This window comes from Hordeum vulgare, chromosome 7H, assembly GCF_904849725.1.
Source record: "Hordeum vulgare subsp. vulgare chromosome 7H, MorexV3_pseudomolecules_assembly, whole genome shotgun sequence".
In the NCBI taxonomy this organism is placed as follows: Eukaryota; Viridiplantae; Streptophyta; class Magnoliopsida; order Poales; family Poaceae; genus Hordeum; species Hordeum vulgare.
The window spans coordinates 488,939,603-488,955,459 of NC_058524.1; positions in this window are offsets into that span (position 1 = coordinate 488,939,603).

Here is a 15,857-nt window from a genome sequence, read left to right on the forward strand (position 1 = left end):
TATATATAGACAAACGAGGGGGGGGGGGGGGGGTGGGGCTAGGTTACCCGGAATCGCGTTCCGGATCCAACCGCGGGGTCGGATTCGAATGATTCCGCACGCGGGAACGGGTATGCGGCAGTGTAGAGGGGATATCCAGAGACGAGAGGGAGAACGGGCGGCGCGACAACGATTTTTAAAACACCGACAGACGTCCGACGGTAGTACGAATACGATGCCGCTACGGTTGACCGTTCGGGTACCAGACTGACTCCGATTGCGACGAAATTCGATAGGCGGTCTAACAAAAACAAATTACGACCGTATGCCAAGCTTCAACCCGATCAGAGAAAGTTTTAAACACACTTTAAATACAGGGTTTCGACGATGCCGCGGGCGCGTGCGAGTGTGGTCGGACTGGGAACGACCAACGCCGATAACCGGCAACTAACAACGGATGCAACTTTTGAAAACTGGCGGCAACGAAGATGCCGATGCAATGCAGATGCTGCGCATGATGCGATGATGATGCGACAAAAGAATATTGTCGGGACCCCGATCCTAAGCCATAGGAATCCAGCCTATAACACATCGCATTCCTTTGCGGTCTCACGCACGGTTAACTCCACGGCTGCAGCCTTACCTTAGCCGGGACCGTTTGCGTCTTTCGACTCACGTATGCAATAGTGTCCCTAGCATTCCAATGTCAAAGAACCCGGATCGACATGTCTAGTCATAAACCAAAGTGGCAGTACCGCACAAGGACATGCATACATGACCCAACAATGCAGGTGCCGGTCATCAGCGAATGTAGACGAGTCGTAGCAAGCTACAAGGACTCCATTACATCGCGTGACATTTTCCCAAAGGGGACAGACACAGCAGCTAAGAAGGACACATGCCGGTCAATGAATGTGTCCGGAGCAGTAGCGAACTACCAAGGCTCGCTGGATCACAAAGGGGCATTTCCTTGTAAGGAGTGCTACTAAAGTTCACGACTAGGTAATCGAACCCCATACATATCAGGTACGACACACGTACGCATGGCATACCGATATGTATAGATACATTGATGGCATCACAACATAACCATAAACATACAAGCTTTATTTAGGAGGCTCAGAAGAGCCACACACATAATATTACACATTAAGGGTCTCACGACCCATAATAGCAGTCATTCAGTTACAAGCCAGCGGAAGAGTTTAAACTGTGTGAGTACAGACAGGGCAACTAGAAGGCACATGGCCTGACTATACTACAGACCCAACATAGGGCCAGATCGTAGCTGGGACACCAGCTACTCGTCGTCGTCGATGTCTACGAAGAACCCTCCATTAGGGTCATTAGCAACCTCTGCAACATTTATTAAGCAAACATGAGTACGAAGGTACTCAGCAAGACTTTAGGATAACTATCTACTCATGCAATGTATCAATAATGTATAGTGGGGTTTCATGCGGAAAGCCAGCATTTGACTCGTGGCTAGACAACTTGCATTTTTAAATAATTTTGACAACTTGATTTCTCGCACACGAGTCCACTAACACCACAACAATACACCATCGTGGAATCATTCCGTCTCCATACAGAAATGCCGTCCACGACACTCACGCTTATCTTGGCAATTTTATGAGTAGCCATTGAAGTTATCTATGAACAACATATGTCTCCAAGTAGTCCATATCCGCGGACACGGCTATTCGAATAGATCATAACCCTGCAGGGGTGTACTTCGTCACACACGCTCTCGCCACTTATCGCCATGTGCACGTGATGCACCTCGACAACCTTCAAGCAGAAGCCCGGCGAGGGAGTCGGCCACGACCATTAACCACACTAGTACCTAGTCCAGGTTTATCGCCTATCTGAGAGTAACCCGTACGGAAGTCCGACCGAGGTTTCCGCCACGGCCTGAAACGATGTGCGCAGGGTTCCCAAGCCCACCATCCGGGTACCACTTGGTACACCGTGCCACTGCCTACCGCATCACGGCCCACCTCTCAGGTCAGCACCATGCACGGCCTCCAGCATTACTATAAACACCAGAAACTACTTGCAACTCCTGGACCGAGTACTAAGCGATTAATAGGCCGAGCGGGGTCATATTTCAGGTCCCAGCATGTGGTAGTATCTAGTCTTGGATTACATACACGGAACTCAGTTCCTATGGACGGTTCCAATGAAACAACCCGCCATGTACTCCTACATAGCCTTTCACTGGTACCTTTACCAAGTCAGGTTCAACACACAACCTTTGCTTACCGAACACATTCTCACAATTCTGTTCATCTCCCAGATGACAGACTATACACAACTCTAAGCATAGCACGCATAGCAGGATAAGGCACATCATAGCTCAAGCAACTACCAGGTATGCTAGGTTGCAAGGTTCGGCTATTTACTGTGACAAGGTTAGGTCATGCAAAGGAAGTAGGTTCAACTAACGTGGCAAAAGTAGTTGAAGCATTTGATCCTAATGCAATAAATAAGTGCAGGAGCAAGAACATGGGAATAATCGAGATGATCAAAAGGGTTGCTTGCCTTGTTGCTCAGAGGAGGGACAATATCCGTCAGACGGATATTCGGTAGAATCCGGGGGTGCGGAGCCTACCGAAATGAATGGCAACAATCAATAACAATCATATGCAAGCAAGATGATGCATGAGCATGGCATGAGAATGCAAGGTGATATACTAATATAATCAACATGTATTAGGTTTGAAGTTGATTTGAATCACATTCAAATATCAATTCAAAGGAGGTATTCTCGAATACCGATTTAATTGATTCGACCTGATGCTCAGACCAACTTGATGTTAATATGCATGAGATGTCATGTTAGGGTACTGATTTGTAATTAGGACAGTGTGTGATCATGTCATTCATAATGAAATTTGAATATTTTCCGAAGTCCATTTATAAAGTATTTATAAGAATTGGCTTAATCATTAATCTACATGTTTGGGTTCTGTAACTTTTTCAAACATGATTGAAAATAGCATATTCAGATTCCTTGAATTTTTCTGATACTTTTTCATATATAAATTATTTTCATCCGAGTTATATTTTAATTTCTATGATTTTTACAAGTTTTAGCAATTTCCTGGATTTATTTTATAAACAGAAATACTAATATTGCATCACTACTGACGTCAGCAGGTCAACTGCGCCTGGGCCAGGTCAAACCTGACCAGTGGGGTCCACTAGTCAGTGACCCAGGGGCTAACCCCGCGCTGACCAGCCCCTAATTGGGGTTTGACCAGGCGTGGGGCCCTCTGGCAGTGACTGAGGGAAGGATAATTACGCCCTAATGGTCGGCCACGTCGACGCCCACCGGAGGGTGGTCGCCGGCGACCAAGCCGGCGGCGGAGCGCTCACCGGGGACGACCTAAATGGCGCTACACGGCACCAAATCGAGCGCGGTTTGTAGCTACGGGATGCTGGCGAAGCAGCCGATCTGGCAGGGGCATCAGGAGAAGCTAGGGTCGCCGGGAGAGGCGCCGGCAACGAGCCGAAGCGGTGGCCGAAGCTCGGCCTTCCGCGGTGACGGCTCCAGGGCACGGGGAGGACAGCTGATGGGCTCATCACATTCCTGGCGGCTCCAGGAGCTCGATCCCTAGCTCGAGCGCGTGGAAGAGACACCACAACGACGGTTACGACATGACCGGCGGCGAGGAGCTCTCGGCCTTGGTGGGGGAACGGGGCTACGGTGCGCGGAAGAGCGTGGGGTGAGAGGGGAAATGATGACGAGCTCACGGCGGTTCCGATGGTGTTGTTGTAGGGCTCGGGGGTGCGCCGGAGGGAGCGAATCGACGGAAGAGCTCCGGCGGCCGGAGGTGGAGAAGATGGCGGCGAGGCGATGACAGGGGGCCTCCGGGCTTGATTCCTTCTTCCAGGGGACGAGGAGGAGCACGGCGGGGCTTTGGCGCACAGCAACTGGGCTGGAGGGGGCTCGTGGCCACGGCTACGACGATCGGCGGCGACAAGCAGGCTCGGCCATGGTGGGAGAGGGCGAGAGAGAGATGGAGGGGAGCCAGAGATGGGTGGAGAAGGGAGAGACATGCACGGGGTACTCATCCCCGCCGTCTGCGTGGCTCGGGCAAGCAGGAGGTGGCCAGGGAACGTGGCCACGCTCGCCGGCACGTCGGCACGCAACTGCTTCTCCTCCTGGGAGGAGGAAGAAGACAGCCGTGCCCGTGGTGGGCTGGGCCTGCACGGGCGACACGTAAGAGTTTTCCATTTTTTTCTGTTTTTGTTTCTGTTTTAGCTACTTCAATAATTTGCTATTTATATCAGCTCCCAAATAATTTGTAAAATTTATTTGAGGCACCCTAGAATATTTGTTGGAATATTTCCAACCATTCCTAAAGTTTTCAACATTTTTGAAAGTTTAAAGTTTCTGATTTCAAATTTAAAATTTGAAACCAGTAGCTTTTTGCATTAATTTAAAAGCTTGAAGTGTCAAGAAAAATGTTTTCTTCATTGCTCATTTACTTTCATGATTTATCAGAAAGTTTGAACTTTTCTTGAGGCCATTTTGGATTCATTGATTTTAACTAGTTTGAGATTTCCTTTATTTAAAGTAGTGGCTAGGGTTTTGAGTTTTTCCTTCACCTCTTTCTTTGTTCTTGTTGACAATTTCTTAGATGCAATGCAAAGAAGACATGAGCACAAGACCAACTTGCTTAAGGGGTCAGGGATGTGACAACTCACCCCCACTCAAAGGAATCTCGTCCCGAGAGTTAGAAGTCGTCGGGAATAACGCAGGATACTCAAGTCGGATACGATTCTCTCTTTCCCAAGTTGCTTCCTTTTCAGAATGATTTGACCATTGAACTTTAAGAAACTTGAGGTTTCGACGTCGAGTGGTACGCTCAGCTTGATCAAGAATACGCACGGGGTATTCTCGGTATGAAAGGTTATCTTGGAGATCAAGCGTTTCGTGGTCCACTTCACGGATAGGATCCGAAAAGCAACGCTTGAGTTGCGAGACGTGGAAGACATCATGAACCTTGGAAAGATGCGGAGGAAGTTCCAACTGGTAGGCAACTTCTACTCGTTTGGCAAGAATGCGAAAAGGACCAATGTAACAAGGAGCCAACTTGCCCTTGATACCGAATCGATGGGTACCCTTCAAAGGTGTAACCCGAAGGTAAGCCTTCTCGTCAACTTCAAAGGTCACAGCCTTATGATGACGATCATATTGGCTCTTTTGACGAGACTGGGCTGTTTTCAACTTTTCACGAATAATGCGAACCTGCTCTTCTGCATCCTGGATCATGTCCGGGCCAAAGAGTTGCCTCTCTCCGGTTTCTTACCAATTAAGAGGTGTTCGACATCTTCGTCCATAGAGAACTTCAAAAGGGGCTTTGCCCAAGCTTGATTGGTAACTATTGTTATAAGCGAATTCGGCGAATGGAAGGCACTTTTCCCAATTCATACCGAACGATATAACACAAGCTCGGAGCATATCTTCTAGGATTTGATTCACTCTTTCTACTTGACCACTTGATTGGGGATGGAAAGCAGTGCTAAAAGATAGGTGAGTCCCCATGGCATTCTGAAAACTTTCCCAGAAGCGAGAAGTAAAGATACTCCCACGGTCCGAGTTAATCTCCAGGGGAACACCATGAAGAGACACTATTCGGGAGATATATAACTCGGCTAGCTGGCTAGCTGTTATACTCTCACGAACAGGAAGAAAATGAGCCACTTTGGAAAGACGGTCAATGACCACAAAGATAGCATTATTCCCTTTCTTGGTCTTGGGAAATCCGGTAATGAAATCCATGCTAACTTTATCCCATTTCCATTCAGGAATAGCTAGAGGTTGGAGGGTGCCAGCAGGCCTTTGATGTTCTGCCTTAACTCGACGACAAACGTCGCAGTTAGCAACGAACTCGGCAATTTCTCTCTTCATCCTAGTCCACCAGAACCTCTGGCGTAGGTCCTGATACATCTTAGTACTACCAGGATGAATGGTGAGAGGAGAATCATGAGCCTCCTTAAGGATTAACTGCCTTAGATGTGGGTTCTTAGGAACCACTAGACGATTCTGGAAGAACACAACAACTTGATCGTTCATGGAAAATTCTTTAGCGTTTCCGCTAAAAATATTCTCCTTGATCCGTGATATACCCTTCTCACGCTTTTGGCCAGCTATGATTTGATCCTTAAGAGTAGGCTTCGCCACCAGGGTAGAAAGGAATCCTTGAGGAACAATATGAAGATTCAACTTCCGAAAGTCCTCATAAAGATGTGGTTGACCTTGTTGTAGCATCAAATTGTTACAATAAGATTTACGACTTAGCGCACCGGCCATAACATTGGCCTTCCCTGGGGTGTAAGTTATCCCTAAGTCATAATCCGAGATCAACTCAACCCACCGTCTTTGCCTGAGATTCAAATCCGGCTGGGTGAAAATATATTTCACACTTTGGTGATCACTGAATATTTCGCAACGATTACCCAGAAGGTAATGTCGCCAGGTTTTTAGTGCATGGACCACAGCTGCAAGCTCAAGGTCATGTGTGGGATAATTATCCTCATGTGGACGCAACTGTCGAGATGCGTATGCGATCACATGACGATCTTGCATGAGAATGCAACCTAATCCTTGTCGCGAGGCGTCGCAATAGATAACAAAGTCCTTAGAAAAATCTGGTGGTAGCAACACAAGTGCGGAAGTCAAGCGTCTTTTCAGTTCCTGAAAACTATGCTCACACTGTGGTGTCCACTCGAACCTTTTATCTTTCTTGAGGAGTTCAGTTAGAGGCTTTGCAACCTTGGAGAAATTCTCGATGAAGCGGCGACAATAGCTCGCTAGACCAAGAAAACTCCTAACTTGCTTAACCGATTCAGGTTGAGTCCAATCAAGGACAGCTTGAACTCTCTCGGGATTGACAGCAATACCCTTACCAGAGATTACGTGACCCAGATAGGTCACTTCTGGTAACCAAAATTCACATTTTGAAAACTTGGCATAAAGGCGATGCTCTCGAAGTTTCATCAATACCAGCCTTAGATGCTCGGCATGTTCTTGTTCGTTCCTCGAGTAGATGAGAATATCATCGAGGTATACCATGACGAATTTATCCAAATACTCCATGAATATTGAATTCATCAGACGAGAGAAGGTGGCTGGGGCATTGGTTAAACCGAAGGACATGACGGTGTACTCGTATTGGCCATAACGAGTAACAAAAGCCGTTTTTGGAATGTCCCCGTTCTTGATCTTGATTTGATGGTATCCCAACCTCAAATCCATTTTGGAGAAAACTGAGGATCCAGCGAGCTGATCATACAGGTCGTTGATCCTGGGGAGCGGATACTTGTTCTTTATGGTGACCAGATTAACTGGTCGGTAATCTACAACCATCCGATCCGTTCCGTCTTTCTTCTTGACGAAGAGGACGGGGCAAGCCCAAGGAAAAGAGCTAGGACGAATGAAACCTTTGTTCAAGGCCTCATCTAATTGCTTCTTAAGTTCGGCTAGCTCCAGGGGTGCCATCTTATATGGTCTTCTGGCTATTGGGACAGTTCCCGGAACAAGATCTATCACAAACTCCACATCTCTGTCACGTGGAATTCCTGGCAGTTCCTCTGGAAAGACAGCCGGAAGTCACGGACTACCGGAATGTCTTCAAGTTCCGGAAGAGGGTTGGCATTTAAGGAATAAAGTTGGCATTTGGCAACTCGAGTAGAGACATTTACTATCTCACCCGAGGGATGGGTAAGCTGGACATTTCTAGAATGAGTATCAATCTTGGCATAGTGAGCTGACATCCAGTCCATGCCCAAGATGATATTAATATCCGAAGATTTCAAGGCTATCAATGAGGCTAGAAAAACTAGCCTGTCTACTAGAATTTCATTGTCATAGGTTATCCTAGAGGTTTGCCATTTACTACCAGGAGTTTGGACAACCAATGGAATTGGCATATCACAAAAAGACATGTTATGCAACTGTGCATAACTTTCTGAAATGAAGGAATGAGAAGACCCCGTGTCAAAGAGAACGAACGCTGGGTGATGATTAACAAGAAGCGTACCCAGCATGACGTCGGGATCCTCTGCAGCTTCTTCTGCTGACACATAGTTCACACGGCCACGTGCAGGAGTTGGCTTCACATAGTAAGCTTTGCCCGACTTGGCTTGCCCGACGGACTTTCCGGGTTGCTTGGCACCCACATTTTGAGGACACTCACGGGAATAGTTCCCGGGTTCTCCACACTTGTAGCATATCACTTGATTGGCACGTGGTGCAGCATTGATAGCTAGACCACCATAAGCTTTTGTTGGAGGGTTGGCCTGATTCGTCTAAGGCGCCACGTAGGATAGCCTCGGAGTATATCTTGGCGGCAGAGAACTATTCGGAATCCACAGCCTGCGTTTTGGAAACGCGGAACCAGAAGACGAGCCAAAGTAACGGGAGTGCTTCCTTGTGGCTTCGAAGTCACAATGACCAGTCTCGTTACTGATCGCCTTGTTGACTAGGGCTTGAAAGCTTGCACACTCATGGAGGCGCAGATCACGACGAAGCTCAGGGCTCAGGCCCTTACGGAATCTTGCTTGCTTCTTGGCGTCAGTAGACACCTCCTCTGTTGCATAGCGGGCGAGATTACCGAACTCGCGGCTATAGGCATCCACACACAACTTGCCCTGAGTGAAGGCACAGAAGTCCTCTCTCTTTCTGCCCATTAGGCCCTCTGGAATATGGTGCAGACGAAAAGTTGCACTGAAGTCTGCCCATGTGGCTACTGGTTCAGCGGGACGCATAGCTTCAAAGTTCTCCCACCACAGATTGGCGGGTCCTTCCAGGAAATACGCCGCAAAGGTCACCTTGTCGGCCTCAGACACATTCGCAGAGCGAATCTTGCGTGAGATGATGCACAGCCAGTCATCAGCATCGAGGGGATCGACGGAATGATGAAACTTTGGAGGATTCAGCTTCACAAAGTCATTGAGGGACACTGTGGCATTCCTAGGCTGTCGAGCCGTATTCTGCTCAATACGCTCTAACAGTCGATTGGTCTCCCTTTTATTTCTTTCTGCCTCAAGCATCACTTCCACCAGAGAAGGCGGGTGAGGCAGGTCTTCCTGCGACGCTTGACTACCCTCGCCTTGCTCATGAGCACGGGCACGGTTCAACCTGGTGAACACCATCCTGGCAAACAAACTCACAGCTTAGACCAATATCATATCAATACTAGACATGGATTAAGAATGTACTGAACACACGGAATGCGGAAATGAATATCCGAACAACATGGTAACAAGCAACTGCTATATATACACCATGGTTCATACACACCCTTACATAGTTCAGTACAACCTTAACCGAAGAGCAAACTACTGAAATTATGAAACTACTCATCAGAGGCTTACAAGCTTCCTATACATTATTTATCTAGGCCTCCGGAATTCATTTCACATCACAGGCATACTTCACAAGTCACGCAGGACTGTGAACGTACGGCTACTACCATACTATCCTTCCGCTCACAGCTCAGGCATCCGCATAGAACATCTCATAGAGATTACCTCCATGACCTGGAAGCTCAACCTGCGGATCAGGAAACACTCTAGCGTGAAATCCCTGGGATCCATAAGGACACGGATGTGGCCTTGGTCCCCTGACTGGTGGTAAGAGGGGTCCCCGAAGAGGTGTGACTCCTCCTATAGCTGGCTAGTCAATGTGGGCCGGAAGATGGGTCCTAACAGGGTTCAGCATCTCCATCTCTCCATACCCTGTCTGGACTACCGGTGCCAGCTGCGTCAAAGCCGTCCACAGACGGGCACGGGTAGCATAAAGCTCCATGCAGAGAGCACGAGCATCCCTGTCTCTGTTCTCTAGCATCTCAACAGTGGACTGCAGTAGTGGATCCTCCATAGAAGAATCAAAATAGACTCCACTGAGGTATCCCTCTTCACCAGGCTGAGAGGCCGGAACATAGCAGAACTCTGGATTCTGCAGCAGTGCATGTCTCGCTCTCATAATGGTTAGCATTGAATAGGCAGAATCTTGTACTGCCATGTCAAAAGTGACTCCCAACCCATAGGACCAATGGATTTGCTCCTCAGGTCCAGGGTACTCTGGAAATACCCTAACAGTGCAGATGTACTGGCTCTGGTTGAAGTCTCGGTACTGTTCCTCCACTGTGTACTCGGGGTACCAGCGGTAACCGCACACCAGCATCACCCTGACTAGCATGGCTGTATGACCCGGTACATCAATGCACCTGGTCAGACGTACCACCTGACGAGAAGGACGGCCAGGCATCTGTAAATAGAGAGTAATGCAAAAGCATTAGAGCTCTAAATGCAAAATTGGGCAGCATAACGGCTGTAAATGCTCAAAAACAAATCTTGAGACAACCCAAAATGGAATAGCGTAACCACTCAACTATCAAGTTCAACTCTCTGATCATGAAACTTACTCCATTTTTCATAGGAATGACAGAAACCCAATATCTCTTGACCCGTAGTCCTATAATCTACCGATCAGAAACACGAGCCTAGAAGAAGATGAGTAGCCTAGTTCTTAATTCCCGCAGAAAAGACGAGGATGAACAGAATAGAATAACTTGAGAAGAGAACAAGAATCTTACGTTCCCTTCCACAAACAATTCCCTTATATATAACTAAAGCAATTCTAGACTCAACTTCGACCAGTTTGGCTTAGTAATCCTACAGTCAGTCAGGCTCTGATCCCAACGCTGTCGGGACCCCGATCCTAAGCCATAGGAATCCAGCCTGTAACACATCGCATTCCCTTGCGGTCTCACGCACGGTTAACTCCACGGCTGCAGCCTTACCTTAGCCGGGACCGTTTGCGCCTTTTGACTCACGTATGCAATAGTGTCGCTAGCATTCCAATGTCAAAGAACCCGGATCGACATGTCTAGTCATAAACCAAAGTGGCAGTACTGCACAAAGACAGGCATACATGACCCAACAAAGCAGGTGTCGATCATCAGCGAATGTAGACGAGTCGTAGCAAGCTACAAGGACTCCATTACATCGCGTGACATTTCCCCAAAAGGGACAGACACAGCAGCTAAGAAGGACACATGCCGGTCAACCGATGTGTTCGGAGCAGTAGCGAACTACCAAGGCACGCTGGATCACAAAGGGGCATTTCCTTGTAAGGAGTGCTACTAAAGTTCACGACTAGGTAATCGAACCCCATACATATCAGGTACGACACACGTACACATGGCATACCGATATGTATAGATACATCGATGGCATCACAACATAACCATAAACATACAAGCTTTATTTAGGAGGCTCAGAAGAGCCACACACATAATATTACACATTAAGGGTCTCACGACCCATAATAGCAGTCATTCAGTTACAAGCCAGCAGAAGAGTTTAAACTGTCTGAGTACAGACAGGGCAACTAGAAGGCACATGGCCTGACTATACTACAGACCCAACGTAGGGCCAGATCGTAGCTGGGACACCAGCTACTCGTCGTCGTCGATTTCTACGAAGAACCCTCCATTAGGGTCATTAGCAACCTCTGCAACATTTATTAAGCAACCATGAGTACGAAGGTACTCAGCAAGACTTTAGGATAACTATCTACTCATGCAATGTATCAATAAGGTATGGTGGGGTTTCATGCGGAAAGCCAGCATTTGACTCGTGGCTAGACAACTTGCATTTTTAAATAATTTTTGACAACTTGATTTCTCGCACACGAGTCCACTAACAACACAACAATACACCATCGTGGAATCATTCCATCTCCATACAGAAATGCCATCCACGACACTCACGCTTATCTTGGCAATTTTATGAGTAGCCATTGAAGTTATCTATGAACAACATATGTCTCCAAGTAGTCCATATCCGTGGACGCGGCTATTCGAATAGATCATAACCCTGCAGGGGTGTACTTCGTCACACACGCTCTCGCCACTTATCGCCATGTGCACGTCATGCACCTCGGCAACCTTCAAGCAGAAGCCCAGCGAGGGAGTCGGCCACGACCATTAACCACACTAGTACCTAGTCCAGGTTTATCGCCTATCTGAGAGTAACCCGTACGGAAGTCCGGCCGAGGTTTCCGCCACGGCCTCAAACGATGTGCGCAGGGTTCCCAAGCCCACCATCCGGGTGCCACTTGGTACACCGTGCCACTGCCTACCGCATCACGTCCCACCTCTCAGGTCAGCACCATGCACGGCCTCCAGCATTACTATAAACACCAGAAACTACTTGCAACTCCTGGACCGAGTACTAAGCGATTAATAGGCCGAGCGGGGTCATATTTCCGGGCCCAACATGTGGTAGTATCTAGTCTTGGATTACATACACGGAACTCAGTTCCTATGGACGGTTCCAATGAAACAACCCGCCATGTACTCCTACACAGCCTTTCACCGGTACCTTTACCAAGTCAGGTTCAACACACAACCTTTGCTTACCGAACACACTCTCACAATTCTGTTCATCTCCCAGATGACAGACCATACATAACTCTAAGCATAGCATGCATAGCAGGATAAGGAACATCATAGCTCAAGCAACTACCAGGTATGCTAGGTTGCAAGGTTCGGCTATTTACTGTGACACGGTTAGGTCATGCAAAGGAAGTGGGTTCAACTAACGTGGCAAAAGCAGTTGAAGCATTTGATCCTAATGCAATAAATAAGTGCAGGAGAAAGAACATGGGAATAATCGGGATGATCAAAAGGGTTGCTTGCCTTGTTGCTCAGAGGAGGGACAATATCCGTCAGACGGATATTCGGTGGAATCCGGGGGTGCGGAGCCTACCGAAATGAATGGCAACAATCAATAACAATCATATGCAAGAAAGATGATGCATGAGCATGGCATGAGAATGCAAGGTGATATACTAATATAATCAACATGTATTAGGTTTGAAGTTGATTTGAATCACATTCAAATATCAATTCAAACGAGGTATTCTCGAATACCGATTTAATTGATTCGACCTGATGCTCAGATCAACTTGATGTTAACATGCATGAGATGTCATGTTAGGGTACTGATTTGTAATTAGGACAGTGTGTGATCATGTCATTCATAATGAAATTTGAATATTTTCCAAATTCCATTTATAAAGTATTTATAAGAATTGGCTTAATCATTAATCTACATGTTTGGGTTCTGTAACTTTTTCAAACATGATTGAAAATAGCATATTCAGATTCCTTGAATTTTTCTGATACTTTTTCATATATAAATAATTTTCATCCGAGTTATATTTTAATTTCTATGATTTTTACAAGTTTTAGCAATTTCCTGGATTTATTTTATAAACAGAAATACTAATATTGCATCACTACTGACGTCAGCAGGTCAACTGCGCCTGGGCCAGGTCAAACCTGACCAGTGGGGTCCACTGGTCAGTGACCCAGGGGCTAACCCCGTGCTGACCAGCCCCTAATTGGGGTTTGACCAGGCGTGGGGCCCTCTGGCAGTGACTGAGGGAAGGATAATTACGCCCTAATGGTCGGCCACGTCGACGCCCACCGGAGGGTGGTCGTCGGCGACCAAGCCCGCGGCGGAGGGCTCGCCGGAGATGACCTAAACGGCGCTACATGACACCAAATCGAGCGTGGTTTGTAGCTACGGGACGCTGGCGAAGCAGCCGATCTGGCAGGGGTATCAGGAGAAGCTAGGGTCGCCGGGAGAGGCGCCGGCGACGAGACGAAGCGGCGGCCGAAGCTCGGCCTTCCGCGGTGACGGCTCCAGGGCACGGGGAGGACAGCTGATGGGCTCATCACATTCCTGGCGGCTCTAGGAGCTCGATCCCTAGCTCGAGCGCGTGGAAGAGACACCACAGCGACGACGACGACATGACCGGCGGCGAGGAGCTCTCAGCCTTGGTGGGGAATGGGGCTACGGTGCGCGGAAGAGCGTGGGGTGAGAGGGGAAATGTTGACGAGCTCACGGCGGTTCCGATGGTGTTGTTGTAGGGCTCGGGGGTGCGCCGGAGGGAGCGAATCGACGGAAGAGGTCTGGCGGCCGGAGGTGGAAAAGATGGCGGCGAGGCGATGACAGGGGGCCTCCGGGCTTGATTCCTTCTTCCAGGGGACGAGGAGGAGCACGGCGGGGCTTTGGGGCACAACAGCTGGGCTGGAGGGGGCTCGTGGCCATGGCTACGACGATCGGCGGCGACAAGCAGGCTCGGCCATGGTGGGAGAGGGCGAGAGAGAGATGGAGGGGAGCCAGAGATGGGTGGAGAGGGGAGAGACGTGCACGGGGTACTCATCCCCGCCGTCTGCGTGGCTCGGGCAAGCAGGAGGTGGCCAGGGAACGTGGCCACGCTCGCCGGCGCGTCGGCACGCAGCTGCTTCTCCTCCTGGCAGGAGGAAGAAGACAGCCGTGCCCCTGGTGGGCTGGGCCTGCACGAGCGACAGGTAAGAGTTTTCCATTTTTTTCTGTTTTTGTTTCTGTTTTAGCTACTTCAATAATTTGCTATTTATATCAGCTCCCAAATAATTTGTAAAATTTATTTGAGGCACCCTAGAATATTTGTTGGAATATTTCCAACCATTCCTAAAGTTTTCAACATTTTTGAAAGTTTAAAGTTTCTGATTTCAAATTTAAAATTTGAAACCAGTAGCTTTTTGCATTAATTTAAAAGCTTGAAGTGTCAAGAAAAATGTTTTCTTCATTGCTCATTTACTTTCATGAATTATCAGAAAGTTTGAACTTTTCTTGAGGCCATTTTGGATTCATTGATTTTAACTAGTTTGAGATTTCCTTTATTTAAAGTAGTGGCTAGGGTTTTGAGTTTTTCCTTCACCTCTTTCTTTGTTCTTGTTGACAATTTCTTAGATGCAATGCAAAGAAGACATGAGCACAAGACCAACTTGCTTAAGGGGTCAGGGATGTGACAAATATAGACACACGACGAAAATGGAAAGAAAAGGGGAATCTTCTGGAACGTCGGCATCGGGCTGTCACAATAAGGTTCTTGATCCATGCTTTACTGTGTGAAGGAATTATCACTTTAGCATGAGAGATTATATGTTAGTATGGCTGTTCTGATCATGATCATGATGCAAGCATGTTCGTATCTTGTTTTGTCGACACCTCTCTCCCTAAACATGTGGACATATTTATTGAGCTAGGCTTTCGCTTGAGGACAAGCGAGGTCTAAGCTTGGGGGAGTTGATACGTCCATTTTGCATCATGTTTTCATGTTGATATTTATCGCTTCTTGGGCTGTTATTTCACTTCACGGTACAATACTGATACATCCATTTTGCATCATGTTTTCATGTTGATATTTATCGCTTCTTTGGCTGTTATTTCACTTCACGGTACAATTCTTATGCCTTTTCTCTCTTATTTTGTAAGGATTACATGAAGAGGGAGAATGCCGGCAACTGGAATTCTGGCCTGAAAGTGGAGCAAAGTTGAGGTACCTATTCTGCGCAACTCCAAACGCCGTAAAAATCAACGAGGATTTTTTTTTCGGATTTATAAAAAATACTGGGCGGAAGAAGTGCCACAGGGGCGCCAGGGGTTGGCCACAAGACTGCACGGCGCGGCCACCCCCCCAGGCCGCGCCATGAGGGCTTGTGGGCAGCATGCTGGCCCACTTGCCCCCCTCTTCTGCTATTTGAAGGGTTTCATCTGGAAAAAAATCAGGGAGGAGCTTTTTCGTGGATTCGCCGCTGCCATGAGGCGGAAATTGAGCAGAACCAATCCAGAGCTTCGGCAGGACGATCCTGTCGGGGAAACTTCCCTCCCGGAGGGGGAAATCGTCGCCATCGTCATCACCAACACTCCTCTCATCGGAGGGGAGTCGTCACCATCAACATATTCATCAGCACCATCTCATCTCCAAACCCTAGTTCATCACTTGTAACCAATCTCCGTCT